Below are 14,211 nucleotides of genomic sequence, written 5' to 3'. Positions count from 1 at the left end.
CCACAGTCTAACTGTAATTGTCACCTCAACTGGCGAGACGTCTTTCCTCGTACGGTCAGACGTTCACCTCAACTGATAGGTTACTTACACACAGTAAACGTACGACCAGCATGCGTTTACTCATACACTCACTCAAACGCTCCCCCTATCATCGGTCTGCGGGCGATCAATGGTACCTCATGACCCCCTTTAAATGGTAGACAAATTACTCTGGGTGTTCGATACACCCGAACCACTTAAGCCCTCTGGACATAAGATTTTATCCGGTTGCGCGCGCTCACAACCTTCCCTCAATCACACTACAGGCATTCAACTCCGCTTGACATTACAACACAAGAACAACGTAAAACACCGCAATCTTACAACGCATGACCCTTATACTCACTCTCGACCGATTCTGCTGCTTTTCTCTCGACGCACCGTCAGCACCTTCTTCGGCAGGGATTCTTCTGGTCGTCGATGACTAGGGACCTTGGGGTAAACTAAACCTGGCCTAGGTCGTCTTCCTCAAGAAGATAACCATCATACTCTGCTACCAACTGCGGGGAATGAGATTTTGGTATCAATTTATGATCGAATTAATAATTTATCTCATTCGTGATTTTGGACCGCTAGTATCTGTCATTGAGTAAAAGACAACTCCCACATAGGTTAGTTAAACCCCATTAACTGACGCCACTCTGAAGAAACCACTTACAACTGATAAAGTTTTAAGGTTTTTATATAAAAGTCAAATTTGAATGCGAATACAGTCTTCTCACGATAAATCTCAAGGTATACAAAGAATACAAAATCAGTTCCTTAATCAGAATTTAAAGTTTCGATGTAGAGTGGTTCCTTTGCGTCATCTACAGAAAGAGAAAATAATCAAGTTAAATCTGTCCCTACTCTATACTAGGTGACGTCCCTATTTCGCAAGTTCCTTGGTACCCTAAAAAGGTGTCAGCAGTTTGACTTCCAAAGAAGTTCAAACTCTCTTAGCCTCTAAAGGTAACTTAAGTTTAAGAAGCAGTACCCTCTCTGCCTACCCATCCGCTCTTCTAAGGGTCCTCGGCCTACTGCTCCCTTGCGCTCTGATCTCTCTCAGCGCATCTGCTCAAGGCATCTACCCTTCTAACTTGCCTCTCGCTGTTCTCTCTCTCTGAGCTCTTCGCTATCTTCTCCCCGGGGTGCTGTCCCTAAAATACACAATCACAGTGTGGGTGGAACGCCCCTCGACGCCCACCATGGACTTTCCCCGATGATGTCAGTTTCTGGCTCTTTCCATTGCTTCATCTCTTTGCGTCGTCCGTTAGGTTGACCCTTCTCTTTAGATGTCATCTTCATCTTCTTGTTGGCGACTTTTAGTTGACACTTTCATCCAAAGTCAAATAACCTTAAACAAGACCTTAACATTATAACGGTGGTTTTTGACCCTTCTAGGTCCTGTGAATGGTCATTCAAAACAAAGCTCAAATTCCAATCGCCTCCTCTCCTGTTTAGGCAATAAACTTCGTTCGACATTTGTCACTTTAAATCTAACAAATGCTAGACTCTTCGGCTCGCACCATCATGTGAAGACTATTCACGACTCCTGTGAGCCCACTAAATTACATACATGGACTACACTCCTGCGAACCCTTTGGTCATTCAGGTTATAATCACAAATGACCTAAACTTCTTCTAGTATTCCTACAACTTCTTCTACACAGTATAACCTTTAGCATACATTTATATATAACCGCATTTAGCAAATACTTTGCTCATGTGTGAATACATCTTAGCTAAAATACAATTACGTAGAATATAACTTTAATACATGGAATATAAATTATTCACATTGATTATCGTCGTGTGTATGTTTCTTGCACATTCCTCCATGTTACATTTCTCGCCGTTTCTGCCTTTAAGCTACACACGTACATGAATTCTACTCTGCACGTTCTACTGTTCGTAAGCACTTCTACATTAGCCCACTACGTATACGGCCTTCTAAAGCTAATACATTCTAAGGTGAATATAGTTATACATTTCCTATACCACGTCGTCACTTTCCGTTGACTTTTACACTATAGACATCCACTTCACGTTACGATATACATTTCATCCCCACTTTACACAATATTCCTACGTTTATAATAGATGCGTCTAAATATGACTACGATATACATTCTATTCAAATTGCGCTCTCTCAACCGCAACACCCATTGCTTTTTTACGCTGCCCCAAATTATTAATTTCTCCTCGTATTTTGCTCTTTCAATGTATGCTGCATTCTGCAGTACACAAAGAAACAGAAAATCACCTTTAAAGATATTTTATGTGCACATAAACAATCACCTTTACAGCACACTTGCAACATGGCGCATGGGTGCCTGCGTTGGCGCTAGGCTGCTTAGCGTCAGTGCTAGTGGAACCGCAGGGGTGCGCAGTATTTTTGTAAATATGGCACATCCCTGATTTTAAAAAATGCCAGAGTGCGGCTTTACCAATTTTGGAGTAATATCTCATTCCAATATTTTATTGTAAATATCCCACAGAGTTTGCTATTAAGGAACTCCTTATACAGATGTGCCTATATGTAATATTAGAAATGTATTGTAGGGAAATATCAGAAACTAATACATCAACACATCTGATTAACATTAACAAAACAACTGTGTATAATTTGTGATGGTCCTGTTGCAATCAAGTTAGGCATCCTCCTCAGTTTGTATATTTTTAGACCCATGCTCAATAAATGCGCTATTAATAAAAGTATCCATTCATCATTTTCAGACCCAGCAACCTTACAATACTTTTCATCATGTGTTTGTAAATGGAAAAGAGGGTAGGGCATTGGAAAAGGGTAGACCAGCTTTAGAACTAACTGCCTTAGGTTGGATGTCTCTTAAATGTTTGCCTGCTTGCCTCCAATTTTATTGAATTCCTTTTTTTTGGTTGGCCATAGGACTCTGAGCACTGCCAACCAGTGGTAAAGTTTCATTCCCTTCTCCCCTAAAACAAGATGTGATTGGCTTATCCACAATTAGCATGTTTAATTTACCTATAACTCCCTAGTAGGTTGCACTACATGTGCCCAGGGCCTGTAAATTACATACTACTAGTGGACCTGCAACACTGATTGTGCCTCCCACATAAGTAGCACTTTAAACAAGTCTCAGGCCCAGGCCCGGACTGGCCGTTGCGGGCACCGGGCAATCCCCCGGTCGGCCGCAATGGTGGGGGCCGGTTTTGGGCCACTGCGGTCCGTTTTTGTTACAGAGCCGTTTTTGCAGCATAGCTGCAAAATTGGCCCTGTAACAAAATCGGCTGAACACCAGCCCTGGCAAAGAGCTCCGTCGCACCCCCCCTCCCCTTCCCTGGGGAGGGGGGGGCGGCCGAACACTTTGCCAGGGCCGGTTTTGGTTCCCAGTCCGGCCCTGCTCAGACCTGCCACTACAGAGCCTGTGTGTGCAGTTTACACTGCCATGTAAACTTGGCATTTTAAACCCTTTGCTAAGCCTCAACCTCCCCCATTATTACATATAAATCACTCCTACGATAGGCCCTAGGTAGCCCATAGGGCAAGGTGCTGTGTACTCAAAAGGTGTGTATTTTAAGTTTTGCATTTCCTGGTAGTGAAAAACACCCACATTTGTTTTCACTACTGTGAGGCCTATCCCTATCACAGGTAACATTTGGAATTCCTTATAAAACTTATAAGCAGTAATTCCTGAGTGAAAAGTAGTAGACCTGTTATGTTTCATATCATTGGAATAGTAATGAGAGATCATTTTTACTTGTAAAGATGAATTTATCACTACCCTTTTAAAAGTGCCATATTTTAGAGAGATGGCATTTTCTGCTCTTAGCTCATTGTGTCTGCAGCCTGTCTCTAATACACATCTGGGGTAGGTGACAACTGGGCTTTGTGCATTCCTTCTAGATAGCCACACACAAAGGGAGCTTAGATGTGACTCAGTGGCCATCCACATCCTAATAGGCCAGCCCTGGCAAGATTGGAGAGAGGAGCTCACACATATACCTAAACAGGATGTGTTCCATCCACACACAAAGGTCGGCATACCCTCTTGTAGTGAGTCTGGAGTCAGATCTGGTTGGTAGGACCTCTATGCACATCAAAGCCCTTCTTTAAAGTAACCTCCACTTCAAAGACACAACTGACACATTGCCTACATCCTGCTGCTCAACAACAACGCACCTATCTCCGAAACAACAACGCATCTCCTTCGATTCCGTGATTTGACACAGATGTATCGCCTCTTTGATACTCGCATCTGGACTCTGTTGACACCGCATCCCAGGTACTCTCCAGCAGGCCAAGGCTGGACCCTGTATCCAACCCGTGCTCCCAGTTGGTGCTTTAAACTTTTATGCACTATATTTTCATGTATTATTTAAAAGTTCATAAGTCCAGTTATACATATTAGATTTTCTTTGGTCTTGTTTTGTTAAAAAATATGAGCTATTGTTCTAAACTAATGTGAAGTCTTTTTGTGGTATTTTTACTATTACTGTTTGAAGTATTGCACATGCATAAGACATTACCTCTTATGTTAAGCCTGACTGCTCTGTTCCAAGCTACCAGAGGGGTAGCACAGGTTAATTTATAGTGTGTATCTGACTTACCCTAACTAGGATTGTAGTTGCTGCTTTGACATGGTGCATACCTCTGCCTACAAGAAACCCAATTTCTAAAAGCCATAAAGTTAAGTGAAGCTTTGAATTGCTTGCACTGCCTATACAGTCACATTTACCCTCCCCCGAATCAAGTCATTGCAGCCACCTCCCATGTACTGGATAGATTTTAATTGAATTGAAGCCAAGCTGTGCAGAACATTCACACTAGGGTTGGAAAGGTACTCTGTGTTCCTAGATCACCTTACAATAGAGGCTCTTTACTGTTACGATGTGATGAATGAAGAAACCATGGGCCGGATTAAACATTAAATCAGCAAGGGCACTTCCTGCGCTGTGTCAAATGGAGAGAGCAGAAAAGCGCCATAATAACTAACATATGGCGCATTTCTGCTCTCTCTCTGCACTGGCGTACTTGTGGCCACCAAGAGCCTATTCAGGCACCCTTGCATCATGGGATTCCTTCCTGCACAAAAACAATCCACAAAGGCATTTTTCCTGGTTCTCTGTGTGCTGCAGAAAGAGAAAGTAACATGGAGAAATAAACACATTTCTCCTTGATATTCCTCACCTGGGAATGCATAGCATTTTGACGCATTCCCAGTTTATTAGTCTGGGACTGCGCCAAGAATCATGGGTGGATGCATGAGAACACCAAAAGTTCCACCCATGAAAAGCCCATTCCCTATGCAGAGTAATACAAGCCAGTAACTTGCGCTGTCTTGTGTAACTCCAGATTTACTATGCCATGCTGAGCCATGGTGGGTCTGTATGGCATACTAATTCTGACTTAAGGCCTTGTGTTGCGTTGTCTTGTGTGATGTAAGGGCAATGCAAGCCCTTGATGAATCTGGCCTATATGTCCCACAGTGGCACAGTGTGAGTTGGCATGCATGTAGTATGCATATACTTATGCTGCATGAAGCCTACCTGTCAGCAGCACTTCAAATGTCATAGCATATGGAGCAGCACAACACATAGCACAGGAGCTGCACAAAACATCAAACTATTTACTGTAATCTGTTGTACCCTTAGAGTCAACTGGATACATTTTATAATGCTTTTGCACATTTCTGGTTACGTTTCACTGTATAAATTACATGCTAGCAGTATAAAACAAGGTATGTAAATCTTCACATTACCAGGGATCAAGGTTCGACTGGCCTTACCTGGCATCAGGCTTGGAGGGTGTAGGGCCGCTTTTGTTACCCGGTGCTGATCCTGTAGCAGTGTTGAAGTTTTAAAAGCCCTGCAGAGTTCCTTGTATATCCAGCAGTTTCCGGGCAACAATAAAAGTGCCAAGATAACTATGGTGATTAATGTACCTACTGGAGAGAGATCAAAGTTTTATTTAGTGCCAGGTTTGACTCATCTAAGGTAGTGCAGAGGGTTAATAGGCCTTCTGCAAAGAGGGTGTACTATGCAGATCACAGAACAGTATTTTATGAGCATAGCTCAGCGGATTACTGCTTTTGTCACAGAGATCCTTTTTTAAGTGTGCAGTTCATAAATTACAATCGTATTCTAGGTTAGACATTTTTTTCCCAGTCTTTCATTATACTCATTTTGCTGAAAAAGGGTTTGTTTGGGTAGAAATAAATTCATATTAGTAAAGTCAACCTTAACCACTGTGTTACGTTCTGAATCCTGACTTTGTGCTTCCTAAGACCAAGGACTCTTAATAAATGCCTACCAGCATGGATGACATGTGAATCCTATTCCTTGTAGTCCCCTTTGTCTAATGTAACAATTTATATACACTGATTTACATACGCATGATTCATTGTATCTGTATGTGTGTGTGTATGTGTGATGTCAAATACTCCAACACCCTATGCTGGTATGAGAGGCACTATAAGACAAATCAAAAACATGTGACAGATGGGATATGGAGAGGTGAGAGGCACTGTTGGAGGGTGGTAGTGTGGGAATCATTGAAGCGCACCCAAAAAGATTGCTGTATCCTCGTGCACTGTAAGGTCATCATTTACTTTGCTTTAAAAACTAATACAATTGAATATATTATTAAAAAATGTGTTGTAGAATGCACTATCTCCCCCCAAATTCAACCCCCTCCATTCCCCTCAAGCTCCCTTGTAGCGGCCAGGCTCGCTCACTGCGCTCACTCGCTGTCCACCATATGGGGTCTGGTCTGACAAAATTTACCAGGGCTGCTTTGGGTTTCGAGTCATGCCCTGCCAGGGATCACATTTCTCAATATGGGGCTCATTATGAGCAATGCGCTGAATGGTGCTTGGATAGTGGGGGGTCGGAATCTCCAAGTCCGCCAGGCATCCTTGAACCAAATTACCGCCATTATGAGAAAATGAGCCCAGAATGAGAAATAACAGGGAGACCCAGATTTTTCCACCCGATACTCCTGATTTGGGCAGTGGCAGCCAGCATGCCTTGCAGGTGGGGGTGCAGGTGTGGGAGGTCAAGGGGCATCGCAATTGTGGGAGGGAGGGAGAAAAATATCCCCTACCTTGCCACCGCCGGGTCCTGCGTCCTTGCTCCTGGTCTCCTACCTCCTTCACAGGAGCAGGAAGCAGGCAGCCAGACTCCCTCCCCTAAGCCAATCACAACACTGCAATGCAGCTTTGTGATTGGTTAGAGCGCAGTGGGCTGGAGGGGTCGGCATGTTTTCCATGCAGCCTGTAATGCAGCCTGCATGGAGCAGTGGGAAAGTGCGCATGACCGGTTTGGGCAACCAGAGAGGGCTGTCCAAACAGTCATTGCACACTTAGGAGTGGGCAAACCAGTCCTCCACTGCCCTTCTCGCAGAGCAGAGCAGCCCTGCCCACCCGCCTGCAAAGCAGCACAAACATTAAATGATATTAACTTAACCTCTTCGCTGCTGATGACGAGCTCAGCTAGCCATCAGCTACGGTGGTCGTGTGCTGATGATGAGCTGAGCTCGTCATGTAATGCTGCTTTTTGAAATTTGCTGCACACAGCGGGAAAAGCCGCCGCAGCGATGCGGTTAAAGGTATTACAATGTTATGTCTGCTTCGCGCACTGCTTGAAAGCAGTGGAGCGACGTTGTTCCGCCACTGCGGAGGATCCGCCACTGGGTACCAATCCTGGGTCCTTTCCCACTTCAATGTATCATCTTCTTGGAGCACCTGGTATATTACAGCCAGGGTAATGCTGCGGGATGGGATTGGGAGGCAGCTGTCCAGAGGAATGGGAAAGGCTTGGGGAGGCTCTATGAGCTGAGGGGAGTGCTAGAAGCACACCCCATGAATGGACGGGTGCGCAGGGGTGGGGCTTCCTGGCGCTCTCTGCATCCAGGACTTCACTTGCTGGCACCAAAGAGCTTAGAAAGGATAGAACAATTGTTTTTTGTTTTTTTTAGTGGATGGGGAGAACTCGACCAGCAGCAAAAAGCAATAGTGACTGAAACGTAGACTGAAACACCCGAAAAAAGGAGAGCTACCAAAAGGATTTTGGATGTCGGGGTATATAACTTGTGGAAGTTAGCAGAAATGAGTGGCTTGAAGTACTGTGAAGATTGTTGCCAAATACTCGCTCAATACGACAGAGGGAGCACTCCTCCTTAACGTTTAGCGGATGCTGCATTTTATTTCGTCATCAGGAAAAAGAAGTCGTGTCATCTGCTGCCTTGAGTAGTATCCATGTTGTACTCTGGAAACAAACAGGCATATTATCAAGAACAGCGTTAAAATTATCGCTGTTTTTGCGGCAGGAAACTGCAGCTAAAGGGGTGACAATGGGCTTGATAATAGGCCCTTGTGAATTCACATAGAAGCCCAGGTTCACACCAGAACATGGGCTTCTATGGGAATTCACAAGGGCATATTATCAAGCCCATTACCGCCACTTTAGCGGCAGTTTCCTGCTGCTAAAGCTGCGATAATTGTAACGTTGTTCTTGAAAATATGGCCCAAAGTATCGTCTTGTTTTCTCCCTTTCTTTGCTATCAAGATGAAGCGCACGCCACTGCGATGCTTGTAAATAACTTCACTGTTGGATATTTTCAGACAAAACAGGGTGATTTTGATGAGTGGCATACGCTGCCATCTAGTGGAAGCTAAGCATTACACATGTTTTCAAATACAAGGTACATGTTGATAAATATGAAAACTGTTACATTTATATAACTCACATTAAGGTTGGAAAAGTTAATGGCTCCAGTATGTGTACGATTAAAGCAAATACATAAATACGCATACATATATGTATGTGTACATGTACAAATATATATCTAATAATACATGGATATGTTTGTGACTAGCTACATCTTGAATGTAAAAAAGCCATATAGTTCACATATTTTTAGTCATAAGAATCTATAACTTCGGCATGAAGAAATATGGCTATGTGTACGTTTGTGGTATTTTGGAAGAAGTTATTATAACATCACTCACAAGAAATGAGTATCAGTTGTTTTTGCTGTCAAGTTTCGACAGTTTCAACAATTTCAGGAAGATACCATTGGATCAATGAACAGGTGTATTTTGCAATGTACCACACACTCATGGGGCTCTAACATTCTTGCTCTACAGAGGAATGTACTGTTTTCATTGTTTTTTAACAGTTCCAGGCCACCAGCGTATTGCAACTCCTTGGCTGTTTAGTATTGCAAATCTAGAAAAACATTGTTGAATCTTCTCAACTTACTTACTATGGTGAGGACGAAAACATTTAACATCTTGTCTAAAAATGTCAATATAAGAATAAAGATTCTGATGCCTCTACATTAATTAACACAGACTCTGATCAAACCTTGGAAGCTTTTATTGCTGATTCATCGAGCACTGATATTGCTTCATCTACCTTCCTTAACCAATACCTCACGTTTCTCTTTCTAATGGGGACAGAACAGATCTTTCTGCCAAGATCACCTCTGCTAATAAAAGTATTAAAAATGGTGTGCTTTCTCCAATGATGTCATCTTCGAGTCCAATTTAGGAGACTCTGCTGGAAGAAATCAGATCGCTAAGACTATGGGGTCCATTACATTGTCGGGAGGTTTGCCTGCGCCAGGCTGGCGGTGGCCACCGCCGGCCTGGCGGAGGCAAAACGCCAGACATCGCAAGCCCAAATTCCCCCGCCATATTAGGATGGCGGAGGGGAAGGTGGCGGTGCAAAATACCGCCCGCCTGTTTTCCGCCCCGGTCGCCTTGCGGCCGGGGCGGAAAACGAGTAACATGCAGGCGGTGTCTGTCAGACACCGCCCGCAATATTACAATGGGCCTTTTACAATGCCTGCCGCCACGGAAAGGCATGCGGTGTTCACTCTGGGGGCCCCCTGTGGGCCCCCAGAGTGAAGGCCAAAGGGGGTGGCACACGGGGGGTACCTGTGGTACCCCCCTGCCTTTGCATAATTGAAGAGGCAGGCACTGCGCGGTGCCTGCCGCTTCGATTGTGCAAAGGCGTGCTTTTGTTTTTAACATTGTGGCGGGCGGAGCAGTGAGCACCGCCCGCCACAATGTTAAATTGAGGAATGCGCCCGCCACTGTGGCGGGCGCATCCTAATGGCAATGTCGGGACCCCCGCCCTTTAGGCGGGCGGTCCCGACTTCCGCTAGGGTGGCGGGCGGGCAAAGCCCGCCGCCATCCTAATGTGCCCCTATGTATCCTGTAAACTAATGAAAATACGAAGAGCATTGATGATGTGGTCCATTATTGAAAAAAGAGTTTTCGATGTAGAACAGAGGGTTTATAATGCAGAAGATGTTGTTTCAAAAGTTAGAAGTTGATGTGGCGTCATGTGGAAGATTCACCCTGTGGTCATGGTGACTCCCCTGTAAGTACGCGAAAAGTAAACATAGGAACAATTTAAGAGTGTAGGGCATACCAGACAGGGCTGGAGGAAATTATCTGAAATCATTTTTGAAAGCTTTCTTCTCCAAGGTTCCTGAGTTACTAGATCTTGCAAACGTCTATATTCGGAGAGCCAATCAATTCAGGAAGGAACATATCTTTCCGGTGGAAACAGCCTAGTCCTGAGGTATCATCATTTTCTTTTTTGACCATACAGATCTTTTCAAAATAATCGTGGCTTCCAAAGAAAAGAAACAACACACCTAGTCTAGTAACAAATCTTTATTTCACAGGATGTAGCAAAAGCAACTGCAGCAAGAGGAAAATTATTTTGGGATCTAACACCAGCTCTTAAGACTATTAATGCTTATCATGGCCCAAGTCACTCTGTCTGATAACTCTAGGTAGTCACTATCCTTCTACCACTTCCTCTACAATTACTTCACTACTACTACTTCACTACTACTTCTAGTTTATACCTAGTTATTCCTCCTCTTCTTTCTTTACGTTTCTTGTTCTCTATTTATGGTGTTGGTTTCAAAATGTTTCATGTTTTAAAACAATGAAGTATTTCCCATATTATGTTCATTCGTGATTTTATGAGTCAGGTCCGGTAGCTTAGTGGAATAATAGTTCACTGTAGGGGCCTGTTTTAGACCTCATGGTCACAGGTTCAAATCTTGGGTCCATGCAGACTTTCATCCTTCTGAGGTTGATAAAATTAGTACCATTGAGTTGGGTAACAATAACCATCTCTTATTCAGTACCAAGATACGCTTGGGTGAACGTGTGCATTCAATAATTAATGTTATGAATAATTTTTGGGAATTTCAAAGGCATTTGCAATCGTATTTAGAGGTGGAGAGTGTGCTCTCACATACTCAGGTAAAAGCCAGCTTCGCTCTACTTCAGGAGAGTCACTTTTTTCAGATTTTGAAGTTAAGACGTTTAGGAAATGTTGATTTAGGTTGTGTTTGCCTCTCCTGTTCTATGTTAAAAAAAACGAGTTGTTATTCTAGTCCATAAATCTTTAAACGCTGATGGTATTTTGCCAGGATATTGATTAAGAAGGAGGATGATGTTTTGTTGAAAAACAGTTGATCTATTTTTAATATATATGGCCCAAATAATACTAATTAAAGTTTCTGAAATAATAATAGTGGTATGTTACTGCAACTCTCAAGTCACAACCTGACAAGAAGAGGACATTTTGATGAACTATTTGATTCCTTTTTGGATTATAGATATTTTCCAAAGAAGAGGCAAATGTTATTTTAAAAAGTAGTTACTCAAATAACTCTTTCTGATACTTGGAGGTTTTGCACACCTTACCTACAAGAATTTGAGTCCTTCACTTCAGAATTGTATTAATTCAACATATCCTCTGATATTTCAAATTACAATAACTGGAATACTTCTAAAGCTGCAGCACAATATTTAGTTATCCTTTTTAGCATCAGTATCCTCAATAAACTTTATTCGGTCATCAGACAGTAAAAGTGCAAAATACATATGTACAGCCCAATACATTTTAAAATGTTAAAAGCCATGATACGCATAAAAACACAACAATTCATCATTACAAACATAGGGGCATATTATCAAGGGGGTTTATCTCCGCTTTTTTGGCTTTAAAAGCCAAGAAAGCGGAGATAAAATTATCTCCCTATTACCAAGCTGTCGCTAACACCAGTTAGTGACAGCTAAAAGGAGATAGCGACCATCTTGGGCCCCGCTTTGCATGTCAGTGATATTTATCACTAATGAGATGCAAAGTGGGCGTGCCAAGATGTTAGAGACTGGAAACAGTCGCTAACATCGCTATCTCCTATTACCAACTTTTGGAGATATTCGCGCTAAGCGCGAATATCTCCAAAAGCTAACACCTGTCCTGAGCAGTTCTTAACCATGTTATCCAATGGGAGGTGGATAACATGGCTAAGAGCATTTGCTCGATAATGCATGAATATCGCTGACTTTTCAGCGATATTCATGCATTGCGGCCGTTTTTTATCGCATTTGCGATAAACCTTGCTAATAGCAAGGTTTATCTGCGATAAAAATCGCCGATGTGCGGCGATAATTTTTGTCTCTAAACAAGTTAGAATCTATCGCTAGTTGTTGGTAATATGCCCCATAAACCTTAAAAACAGTGCAGTAATTACGATAAAAACTGGCAACCATACAGTTTGGGATTGCTTAGTGCATGAGTGGAACAACTATTTAGAACTGTATTGCTAAAGCTGGTGCCAATAAACTTTTGTAATTGTGCTTCCACTAACATCAGGGAACATAAGATCAGTGCCCAATGTTTCGATCAATAATAGGATGCTATCATGTTCGAGCTCAGATCTCCCATCATCAAAGTCTGGGCATATTAGGGTAGGATCAAGGTTGGACTCTGGGCCTTCCTTCTTATTCCCCACATGTGGCACAGGAACTTCGCAGTCGCAAACACCAATGATGGTCTAGTGTGTGATTTTAGTATGCGCAAAGCTGCTTCGAAGTCACAGGTTGAAAGCTGCTTACAAATGGGGTTAACCATTTTGCCCTGGGTCTAGAGTATGCAAAGCAAGCAAAGAGGACATGGCCAATTGATTCAGTCAAGGCAGAGCAGCATGGACAGCCTTTAGTGTTGGCAGCGTTACATGACCAAGAATTTGTGAATGAATTTACTGGCAAGGAGCCAGCCTGAATTATACATGTAGTTTTCTATTGGCCGTCCCCTTCATGAGGTCAAAATAGCCTTCCAGGGAAAAACTTGGTTTAAAATCTGTGAATTCCTCAGTTAGTCTGCCCCGCTTGCTAACCCTGGATTCAATCTGCACTACCCAGTCCCAATACAGTACTTTCATTTGTTTCTTGGTAAATGGTGCTGGGCAGTTGATGCTGTGCCCCCTTAGCCCAATAATGGTGATGAGGTTTCTAATATTTCAATCCATCTTATTTTGTTTGATGTATCTAATGGACAAACCTCGTCTAACGCGGCTGCATACGGGGACAATTCTGGGGTAGATATAAGCCTCTGCCAGAATAGAAGCAGGCGGAGCTTTACTAACTCCTTAACTAGTTTTATGCTCATATCCAGTTTTAGGGGGCAGAGTGGTGTACTCGGTGGAAGGGACACTTGATTCCTAAGAAACTAGTTCTCAGTCGCTATTTGGTCACTCAGTTTTTCAAAGCCCCAAGCTTTGCCCGATAAAGGGCACTGTTTACAGGCTTACTTTTATATAGCTCTAGGGCTGGTGCAACTGGTTTTGTGTAAGAGCAGCAGTGTTCTTTCCGTTTTATTCTCAGAAGAAAGAAAGTCTTGGAGAGTATTTCCAAGAATATTTTAGCAAACATTAGATCTTCATAAGATTGATATTTCTCATCCAAATCACAAAGTTCACTGAAATAATTAATTTGAGGTAAGATGGACTTTAATACATATACTACAGAGAAAGCTTTTAAATTTTGTGAATGTATTTATCAAGAAGAAATTCACTATTTTGTAGGAAGAAATAAAAAGGGCAAACTGTTAGCCAACTATTTAAGGTGAAAGACAGAAAGATCATTTATTAAATTAATACTTGATGACAATGGCCATGTAAAAATTGCTCATTCTGATATTGTGCTGGTTATTTTAAGATTCTACTAAGCTTTGTATTTTCCATAATTAACTCCTATATTTTAGGTCATTACTAATTACTTCAAAGATATTCCCAGAAAGTCTCATGAATCCCTTGATCGCTGTCAATTGGAAACGGGTATTGTTATTAATGAGATTCCCAATGCAATCACATTAAGGGCCTGATTACGA

This window comes from Lissotriton vulgaris, chromosome 2_1, assembly GCF_964263255.1.
Source record: "Lissotriton vulgaris chromosome 2_1, aLisVul1.2, whole genome shotgun sequence".
Classification (NCBI taxonomy): Eukaryota; Metazoa; Chordata; class Amphibia; order Caudata; family Salamandridae; genus Lissotriton; species Lissotriton vulgaris.
Note: the sequence above shows the minus strand (reverse complement) of the source record.